This window comes from Octopus bimaculoides, chromosome 18 (assembly GCF_001194135.2).
Source record: "Octopus bimaculoides isolate UCB-OBI-ISO-001 chromosome 18, ASM119413v2, whole genome shotgun sequence".
Taxonomy (NCBI): Eukaryota; Metazoa; Mollusca; class Cephalopoda; order Octopoda; family Octopodidae; genus Octopus; species Octopus bimaculoides.
This window is the reverse complement of record NC_068998.1, coordinates 39423675-39435098: the sequence shown is the minus strand read 5'-3', so window position 1 is coordinate 39435098 and position 11424 is coordinate 39423675. Positions and strand designations below refer to the sequence as shown.

At 37.9% G+C, this 11424-nt stretch overlaps 1 protein-coding gene, 1 long non-coding RNA gene and 1 other non-coding gene across 3 annotated transcripts in view; 2 read left to right on the top strand and 1 right to left on the bottom strand.

The window, feature by feature from the left end:
* LOC106884070 (LIM and senescent cell antigen-like-containing domain protein 1) overlaps nt 1-11424 on the top strand; it is a 93741-nt gene that overhangs the window by 17182 nt on the left and 65135 nt on the right. The gene's annotated exons all lie outside the window — the stretch shown is intronic.
* LOC128249904 (uncharacterized) overlaps nt 1-11424 on the bottom strand; it is a 51220-nt gene that overhangs the window by 25301 nt on the left and 14495 nt on the right. The gene's annotated exons all lie outside the window — the stretch shown is intronic.
* Nucleotides 1563-1667, top strand: LOC128249990 (U6 spliceosomal RNA). The gene has a single exon (XR_008266131.1). It is a non-coding gene; the product is annotated as a U6 spliceosomal RNA (small nuclear RNA).

The following is an 11424-nucleotide window of genomic DNA, read 5'->3' as shown; positions in this document are numbered from 1 at the left end:
ATGCTTTTGACCGTAAGTCTTACTTGTTTGGGTATGATCTAAGACTAAACAACAGGATGAATGCAGATGGCCAGACCTGTTGGTTAAAAATATAAAAAAAAATATTGCAAGGAAACTCCTGGTGGTATGCATTTGTAACAAATTTCTTTTTTTGAAATTTGGGAATTTTGGGAATTTTTGATACAGTTGCTTCATATCAAGATTTGATCTTGAATAAAGTCAGAAGGAAATTCATGATGGTCTGTGCTATCAGCAACAATTAATCTATGTTAGAGTCTATAGAAGAATTTGGTATGTTTAAAATGAATGAACAAAGAATTTAAAACATTTGGACTTCACCCTTTGTTTAAGTTTGAAGAAAAAACGAGAGAGAGATAGTGTGAGAGAGAGAGAGAGAGAGATATTGTGGTTTGGCTGGGAGTGAGTTAAAAGAAGAGATTATTGAGTATAAGGAGTGGCAAACGTGTGTGTGTGTATGCAGTGTTCTGGGGTATTTGATCTCCTGTCCATGGAACCAGGATTGAAACAGCTGTGTTGCCATGCTGCAGCTCCCTTGTTAGAATTATATGAATTAAAAGATAGTCTCATGGTACCAATTGTATCCATGTCTGTCAGTACATTAAAGAGAGAGTGGTGGTGATGTAATTGAGAATGTTTACAAGAGGGTTTGGATGATAGGAAAGATTAGCAAGATTGTAAAAAGTCACGCCATGCTGTGCAAGTGTATGTGTGTGTGTGTGTGGCTGTCTTAACAATAAAGCTCTGTGTGTAAATTTGTGTGTATGTGTCACTGTAGGTTAGTTAGTGTGTGTGTTTAACCTTCTTTAAAACTCTGTGTATGAATGTACATTTTTTTTTAACATTCTATATTGTGTGTGTGTATTTTGATATTAACTTCTGTGTCTGTCTTCATGTATATAACATTCACTGAAGCTCTATGTACATAAGTATATGTGTGTGTGTGTGTGTGTATTTATATATATTTATTTATGTATCAATCTGAGCGTGTTGTAAGATTTTCTGAAACCATATGTGTGTAGAACATATGTACTAAGTTATGGAGAGGAACAGTAACTTAGAATACTCCATATCATCTATTAATACATTTATATATCTATAAATGTACCAACATGTTGACTTGGCGCCATGGGTTCAATTCTCACCTGATATTCTCTTTTATGTATTCTTTCATGTGTCCTCTTTGACTCTATCCACATTTACTGTACAAATAAATAACTTTATTCATTTTTTTCTCCTTGTTCACTCCCCTGCCCAACCCTTACTACTTCCCCATCATGACTCCCTTCTGTCATATACATATGTATAATATTAACTTCTGTGTCATATATATATGTATAATATATATATATATATATATATATATATATATATATATATATATATATATATATAATATATAAGGATTTACTTTTCGTAATGAGATAAAAAAGTAAATCCTTATATACACACGCTGATATATGACGTACGTTGGACCCCTTATTCGCATAATCACCGAACCTGGAGCTTAACTATGGTCTATCCATATGTAGAATATATATATATATTGCTTCGGCAATACAGATACTAAAATTGGAACCATACAGAGAAGATTAGCATGGCCCCTGCGCAAGGATGACACGCAAATTCGTGAAGCGTTCCATATTATCATGGCGGTGCATCAGCATGGCCGCAGCTCTGAGCTGAAACTATAAACAACAATATATATATATATATTATAATTATTATTATTGAGTCAGAGAGCAGTGCATGCCATCAAAGTGACACTGGGGTAGAATATACAAAGCCCAGTATACCCATCATGACTTCCCGTCTGATAAGGGTACACCTGACATATGCATCACAACCATATGTGCGCAACATGGTGATCTCATATCAAGATAAATAGTGCATGACCTTGCAGGTGGACCCAGTTAGAATTTTCTTCAGGTTGAATTGCCCATCCCGCTTGAAAAAGGTTCCTGAATAAGGGTTGTTTAAGGATGTTGACTGAAACACCCATGTTTACTTGGGTGAATTATTCAAATCCCAAATAATTGCTCTCAACACATGGCTATGATGTTCCCCCACTACTTTTGCTCATGATCCGAGATGCACATATTGTCAGCCACCAAGGGACATGCTCAAATGGTTATGGTCACACAGCTAATAAGCACATCTGTGGTAGCAAGCAGAATATTTACTGTAGCACATCTTTTATACCAAGACAAAACATGTACACGATAGCACTTCCAATCAGTTAAGATCAGAAGCAATGAGAGCCACTGCCTGGTACTGTATCAGGGCTATTATTATTAGTAGTTGTGTTATTATTATTAAGGTGGTGAGCTGGCAGAATCATGCTGGGCAAAATGTTTAGCGGTATTTCATCTGTCCTCATGTTCTGAGTTCAAATTCTGCCAAGGTCAACTTTGCCTTTCATCCTTTCAGGGGTCGATAAATTAAGTACCAGTGAAGCACTGGGGTCGATGTAATCAACTAGTCCCCTCCCCGTAAATTTCAGGCCTTATGCCTATAACATAAAGGATTATTATTTCACCCTGCATTCTAATGGTTCTGCCAGCTTGCCCCCTTGATGACGATGATGATAATAATAATAATTGTTGTTGTTGTTGTTATTTCAAATTTTTGCCACAAGGACAGCTTGTGAGAGGTGAGGATGAGTCGATTACATTGACCCCAATGTTCAACTGGTACTTATTTTATTGTCCCTGAAAGGATGAAAGGCAAAGTTGAACTTGGTGGAATTTGTAGTCAGAACGTAATGATGGGTGAAATACTGCTTAGCATTTTGTCCACCATGCTAATGATTCTGCCAACTCATCACCTCGATAATAATAATAATAATAATAATAATAATAATAAAGAATTTTTCAGCCCAAAATAAATTTTGCCGCTGGAAATCCCAAGTTGAATTCTTGCAACAGAATGGACCTCATTAAAGGTGCCTGAGTCTAGGACAAGTTAGTGGTGTTAAGCTGGATTATCGCTTAAGTCAACCACTCAAAGTTTACCCCTGGGACCATGAAAATTTTCCCCCAAAGGTGAAATTTTCCCCAGTGGCAAGATCACTGGGTCAGATCTCAGTTGTGGAAACTGTCATTGCTTTCAGCATCATTATCGTTGTCGTTATCATCACCATCATTATTGCTAATATCATAATTATCATTATTGTCATCATCATCATCAAGGCAGTGAGCTGGGAAAGCCATTGTTGTGCCAAACAAAATGCTTAGCAGCTTTTAATCTGTCTTTGTGTTGGCAGTTTAAATCCTGGCAAAGTTGATTTTGCTTTTCACCCTTTCAAGGTTGATAAAATGAGTACCAGTTGTGCACTGGGTTCGATGTAATTCACTAACTACACCCCCGCAAAATGTCAGGCTTTGTGCCTATAGTAGAAAGGATCATCATCATCATCATCATTGTCTTTCATGCAATACTACTGTTGGCATTTGTAAACAAAGTGGTAGAACATGTTTTGTTTACTGCCGAGTTCACTGAAGCGTACTGAGTGTCTTATCTAAGGTGAAATCCAGTTTCATTGGATATAATATAAATCTGTCTTGTTCTTATTGGAGAATGTTTTTGAGGTCACTCATCCACCTAGAAATAACAGCTAAATGTCCCACAAATCACTCCTTTCTGCCTTAACCCATTTTGTCACCCTATTTCTGTTGAAAGACGCTACTTTTGTTTTCAATTAATTTTGAAAATAACAAAGAATTTATTCAAATAACTTTGTTATTAAACAGGATTTTTTTTAAAACAAATTAGCATAAAACTTGAATGGTAAATTTTAATTTAATTTACTTTAAAACAGGAAGTTTATGCCATAGAAACAAGTGAGGTCTCAGGCAGGTTGGTATCAAAAAAGGGTTTAAAAATAACCCTAAAAGGATACATGAAATAATGTGGTCCCAGAGACACTGTTCTTTTAAAAAATAAATTAGTGGCGACCAGCTGTTATACTTTTGACCTTAGATTTACTCAATGAGGGCTGACCTAGGGCTAAATAATCACAACAACTATAATGTTAGGAAGCCTTTTTTTGTCCAATGATACAGCAGTACCAGGTGGACTGGGTTAGTAATGTGTTTTGTATAAGGCAAACTTGCTAAATAGGACAATCTAATTAGTGTGACTAAGATTTATACATATTACTTTGCTGACTGTTTCAACACAGACATGCACATTAGCATGCACATGTTCTGACTGCAGCTTCACTCCACAGCTTAACTGCCACTCCTCCCACGCATGCTTGACTTGCTAGGAGTTGCTGTCAAATCTCCCTTAAATCACTCCCTACCATTGTCTGAAATAAGGTGAGATAATATTTAGATTATTCTGAATAAGCAGGATAGTCATGGCTGAAAAGCCTCTGATCATAGGCTTGCTCAATCAGTTTTGAGGCCAAGGGTTAAACAATAGCAGGTTCTGATTTTCACAATGTACTCCACATACGACATTCCCTGTTTGCTACTTTTTACAAACACTATACCTTCATTATCATACTGTACCTCACACAGCGTACCCTCACTGCCACACTGTACCTCATATAATGTACCTCGTTGCTGCACAGTACTCCACACAATGCACCCTCCTTCCGTACATACTGTACCCTGTGCAACATAGCATGACTACTATACTATGCTCTAAACAACATACCCATACAACCCACACATCATAACATGACTACCACAGCGTACCCCATACTGCATGCTCTATTCTCACTGCTGTAGTGCATCCCACACATTACACCCACACTTCCACTGCCATACTGTACTCCATACAACATGCCTCATGGAGGCAAGGAGTGAGACCTTTGGCATTATGTCGTGCTTGAGAAGAAGACCCATCAAGCCGAGCAAAATCGCAGTCATGGAAGATACCAGTGTCATGCAAATGGCACCTGTGCTAGTGGCACGTAAAGGCACCCATTACACTCTTGGAGTGGTTGGCATTAGGAAGGGCATCCAGGTGTAGAAAACCATGCCAAATCAGACTGGAGTCTGGTGCGGCCTTCCAGCGTGCCAGCCCTGTTAAACCGTCCAACCCATGCCAGCATGGACAATGGACATTAAAGGATGATGATGATGAATAATGGTTTCAAATTTTGCCACAAGGGCGGCAATTTGTGGAGAGGTGATAAGTAGATTATATCGATCCCAGTGTTCAACTGGTACTTATTTTATCAACCCCGAAAGGATGAAAGGCAAAGTCAACCTTGGCAGAATTTGAACTCAGAGTGTAAAGATGGACGGAATGCCACTAAACATTTTGCCTGGCATGCTAACAATTCTGCCAGCTCTCTGCCTTAATAGTAATAATAATAATAATAATATTGTAAATATCTAAGCAATTTTTTATCAGAACTAAAATTAACAAGCATCTGTCTGTGTGTCTGTGAACACTTCCTGAAATTCTTGTCCATACTCAAGCCAGCATTATTGTAATTGTTTAGTATACTTATCACTTCCCTCATTTTTTGTTGTTCAGTTTCCAAGTATGTAACTTCAGTTTCCTTTTCTAACAATCGTAGCTTGCTTATGGTATGGGTGTGATGATTCAGGTCACAAATTCAAATGCTATTACTAGCACTACAACAACGGAGTGTGCTCTTGTTTATAACGAATCTAGTGAAATCCAATTATGTAGTCCCACACTAAAGCATTTATCCATGTAAAGTTTTAGTCTCATGAAGTTCTTTCCCTCTAGAAACCTTATTCTAGAATAACAAAGCCCTCATCTCCATCATCAAGCTAGTAGCCATATTAAATGGTGCTGACCATATTTACCAACAGTTGGGTCATGTGATATAATAGGTATATGTTGTTGATGGTGTTGACTGTTCTGTTCAGAACAAAACACCTTTGGATGGTGAGTAAAGCAGTTGGCATCACCACCACCACCACCATCACCACCTAACTGCCTGTCTGGGCCTCCACACCAAGTATCAATTAGTGTTCAATAGTGCAAAGAGCATGGTCAATGATGAGGCTGCCCTGCATTGCTAGTTGACATCTAAACGTCTGTTGGCTGCAGTAACCTTCAAGCCATTGGTCTAGGATCCCCCCCTATCAGTTATCTAATGTCCTATCGACATCTTCACCATATCCCTGGCCTGAGAAGCTAAGGAGTTGCTAGCGCTTACCCAAGGTACCATCCCTGTCTATAAATGGAAGGGTCGACTTACTCTCCCTTTTGTGGCCTGCAACTGATGTGGGTACTGTAATGGATACACTACAATGCCCACATCAGTGGTATATCATTCATCATCATTTAACATCCATTGTCCATGCTGGCATGGGTTGACTGGTTTGACCAGAGCTGGTGGTGGGGCTGCACCAGATTGGTTTGGCATGGTTGCCTTTCCTAATGCCAACCACTTTACAGAGTTTGCTGGGTGCTTTTGCTTGGCAACTGCACAGGCACTTTTACATGGTACCACACAGGCGCTTTCACATGGCACCGCACAGGCGCTTTTGCATGGCACTGCACAGGTGCTTTCACATGGCGTCACATGGGCAATTTATGTGGTGCTGCACAGGCATTTTTTTTGTGGCACCAACTGGTTGCTTTCATGTGACACTACATGGAGGCTTTTACTTGGTACCACACAGGCGCTTTTACGTGACTCTGCTACAGGTGCTTTACACCACCAGAAGGATCAGTCTTAACACTTCTGCTGCAGGATATGGGTAAAACATACAAAACATGTGATAGCACAATGATATAAATGTTATAATCTATTGAGTGTCCTATAACCGGTGTCACCCCTGAAGAGTTATTTATTTTAGATATTAGGTAGTTTATTATTAGTTGAGTTAGTTCGTATAAAACATGTGACACTACCATAATATGAATTCTGTTCCATCCTGGTTATTCCCACCCTCTCTTTTATAATGTGAGTAGCCATGCATGTTCTGGTTCCTTTCTCATACTTTAATGCCTCACTTCCTGCCTCCCTCCTAACTTTAGGCCCATTCAGTCAAAGGGGTATCTTTGTCTTGCAAGTTGGTAGCAAGAAAGGAACATCCAATGTACTTTGCAGGGCAGTTGGTTTTAGGAAGGACATCTAGCCATAGAAACTATGCCAAAAGCAGACATTGAAGCGTGATGCAATGTTTGGAATATTTAGATCTTGTCAGTGTATCTATTCCATGCTATGCCAGCATAGAACATAGACATGATGATGATGATATTGTGGTGTCATATAACCCCATTCTGTCCATAGTGTCACCACTAAAGAGTTCATCATCATTAATATATTCAGTTTGTGAACAATTTGACTAATTGGTTGAGTTGCTAGAGCATTAGAGAGAATGCCTTGAAATGTTTGTTCCTGTTGTTTTTAAGTTTAATTCTACCAAAGTCAACTTCATCTTTCATCTTTTTGGGGTTGATAATGTACCAGTCCAAGATGATGAATTGGTGGAATTATTTAAGTGTCACACAGGATAATTTGGGGCTAACTGTTCTAGTTCTTTGCATTCTGAGTTCAAATTCCACCACCCCCTGTTGCCTGAAAAATGGGTCACTTGAGATCTGGCAAAAAAAAAAAAAAGGGATTGTGACAGGCTTTGGAAGTCCTTAAGCAAGTGCACTAAATATTTTTAGCTTTATAATTCACAGCGGCAGCACATCTGCTGGCAAGGGAGAAAGAAAGGGACCTTTTAAGTCCTGTGCAATTTCTCTCTTCTCCTTCTATCTCATTTTTTTTCTCTCTCTTTCTCTTTCTCTGAAAGATTGTGTTGGAGAAGTTTTGCTAGTTGAAAAATGTGTGAGGAAAAAGTTTTGCTGGTTTGTTAAGGTAGATAGACTGAGAGAGTGAACGAAGTGTGAAAAAGATAGATTTTACTGATTCAGATAAATAGATAAAGAGAGATTTTGAAGCTTCACAATTCACTGGATCTTTACTGCAATGGCAAAATTACTACATCATAGATTAGAGATTATTTTCTGTTTCACAACAGGGGGAGAGAGACATATCAGAAAAAGATATTTTATTGGCTAGAGCTGTTGTGTGTTTGAGAAAAAGACAGAGGAGAGATAGTGATGTGTATATTTGTATATATATATATATGAAATATATGTTTATATATTTCTGGCTCAACAACAGAGCAATGTCTATTTTTGTCAGCAATAACCCAGAAAATATAATGAGCAATTCTTCAAAAACCTTCATGTGAGGCGAGAATACACAAAGGAAAATGGAGGAATGTTTTTATGTCTGCTAAAACACACTTAGTTTATTCAAATAGATTTTCAATAGTAGGTGGATTTTGGTTAATAGATTCCATCTTCGCAAAAACCAAACCAAGCAAAACAAAAAAACACTGCATTTTATACATACACACACATATGTATTTATATGTGTGTGTGTGTGTGTATATCATCATCATCATCATCATCATCATTTAACATCTGCTTTCCATGCTAGCATGGGTTGGACGATTTGACTGAGGACTGGTGAAACCAGATATATATATATATATATATATATATATACTTTATTTCAAGAACTGTTTATAAACCAGAGGAAAAGAAAAGATAGAGAGTCAGATAAAAGTGTTATTTAGAGCTGAAAAGTAGATCGAAGGTTGTAGAAATACCATCAGATGTGAAGGTCATTTCTGAAAAATGACTAAATATGTTACTAACAGTCAGTACTAAAACAAATGGGTGATGTACTGGAATATAAATCAGTTCACCGATACTACTGTAATATACCTCATCAGTATCATTGTATGCTGCTACCTTCTTTCCATGACCCACCCATCCACCCACCTATATTCAACAACCACACACCAGTGAAGAAACCTATAGGTAGTTTGCTCATCCTGTTAGAAATAATAGCTGGATTCCCCTCATTAATCTCTTCCATGTTTTTATTTATGTTCTTCCAATTCCTCTGGGTTGTCATTTAGTATCCCTCAGAGGTAAAGGAGCCAACATCTTTCCATTCTTCATCCTTCTGCTGTTTAGCCCCAAGTTAGCTCTAATCCAATTGATCTTTCTAATAGCCAGAATACTTCTATCAAGAGCAGATACTGCAGTTATTAGCTTTGAAGACATAATGATAGACCAATGTTGCATAAATCCTATAATTAATGGTACATATGGTACATTTGTTAATGTGCTGAAGACGAATATATGTTATTGTGGATTGTAGAAGAAACCCGTCTCAGAAACCATTAATATTTCTCTCCAAGATGGTGAACTAGCAGAATTGTTTGCATGTCAGACAAAATGAATAGTAGCATCTCTTCCTTCTCATTCTGTTCTGAGTTCAAATTCCACTGAGGTTGACCTTGTTTTTCTTTCCACTGGGACCAATAAAATAAAGTATCACGTACTGGTGTTGATGTAATTGACTCCCACCTCCCTTCAAAATTTCTGGCCATGTGCCAAAATTAGAATCTCTTGTATTTCTATAAAATGATTAGATTTTAACTGGGAGTGCTAATCCTCATATTTCCTGGTTACACCCAAATAGTTCATCTAATCTGAGAAACACTCAATCAAGTCAATGTGGGGTAATCTCTATGTGATCGCTCATCCTGCTAGAAATAGTAGCAAAATCTCCCTCAAAATACACCCTATGTTTTGAAAAATCAAAAGCAATGCATATTGACGATTGTAGTGCTAGAGACACTTTGTATGGAAATATACACAGCATAACCACAGTCCATTGACTGAAACAAGTAAAAGAATAAAAGAATGACTGGAACATCTTTGAACAAGTGTCTTCTGCCATTGCCCTTGGATGGAATACAGGTAACTGACACTGTGGAAGCTTGTAGCAAGCATGCATGCTTGTGTGTGTTGTGAGACCTTAGATATGCATAGAGAATCTTGCTTCAGTGTGTTGGCAGAGCAGTGTTGTGGTTTTGAGAGGCCCCCATGTTAGACTATGGCTGTCTGTGTTGTGTTATCACAGTGAGACAACACTGGTTTGTCCTTTTTTTGAAGTCCTGAGCAACATTGTATAAAAGATCAGCAGTTGCCCACACAGCAGATCTCCCTCTTCTGTCCCATTCATGATATCCAAAGGCTGAAGAACAGTTGATACAGCATGGCAGTAATGTTGTTGCAGGAGTTGCCACAATAAACATGAAGACAACGTCAAGTTTCCCTAGAGACTGTAGCTCCAGATTTCTCCCCAGGGTTTAGTTTGACCCCTTTCCTATGATTGGATATGGCCACAAGGCTGCAGTGTTTTGAAATCAGTGTTTCCTTTCTCCTATGACAAGTTCTATCTGCTTGAAGCAACAGTTTCATGACAGCAAGATACCTAGTTTTGCCCTTTCTCATATCAGTATAAACAGTTCCACCAGACTTTGTTCGTATGTATGTATGTGTGTTTGTGTGTCCCCCACAGCATGGTATCTTGGGCAAGTGACTTCTACTATATATAGCCTCAAGTAAAAAAAACAAAAAACTGAGTACATATGGTAAATGGAAACTGAAAGAAGCTTAGCGTGTGTGTATACATCATTATCATCATTTGACTGAGGTCTGGAGAGCCAGCGGCTGCACCAGGCTCCAATCTGATTTGGCAATGTTTCTACAGTTGGATGCCCTTCCTAATGCCAACCTCTCTGAAAGTGTAGTGGGTGCTTTTTACGTGCCACCATCACAGGAGCCAGTCAGGCAGTCCTGGCATCAGTCACGTTCAGACGGTGCTTTTTATGTGCCACTGGCACGGGGGCCAGTCAGTGGGTACTAGCATATATATATATATATATATATATATATATATATTATGTATGTATCTATCTGTGTGTTTGTATTTACCCACCACACAGCTTGATGCCTGGTGTTGGTTTGTTTATATCCCCGTAACTTAGCACTTCAGCAAAAGAGGGCAGTAGAATAAGTACCAGACTTAGAAAAGAAAAATAAGCACTGGGGTTGATTTGTTTGATAAAAGTAAAAGATAAAGATATATACATGTAATGTGTGTATACACACATACATATATCTATATCTATATTTATCTATCTATCTATATATATATATATATACAAATTAAAAGGGTAAAGGATTATCAATTTATTAATTAATAAATCATCATCATCATCATCATCATCGTTTAACGTCCGCTTTCCATGCTAGCATGGGTTATTAACAATTTTTACCAAGCCCATCGGTATGAAAGCACCATTATTGGTGGAGAACTTATTTAAAAGCTCATATATATTTATAAATATAATTAAGGGATCAGCAAATATTTGCTTCACCATATACCGAAGTTCAGAAATAGCAGCTAAAAAAGCTGAGAATCCCACAGATAGCATCACTTGAAACTCACAAAGGCAAAAACAAGAAGAAAAAACAATGAAAACTAACCAATTCCGATGTTTAACAGTAAACGCGTTTCTAGATCATGATTGATAATAATCA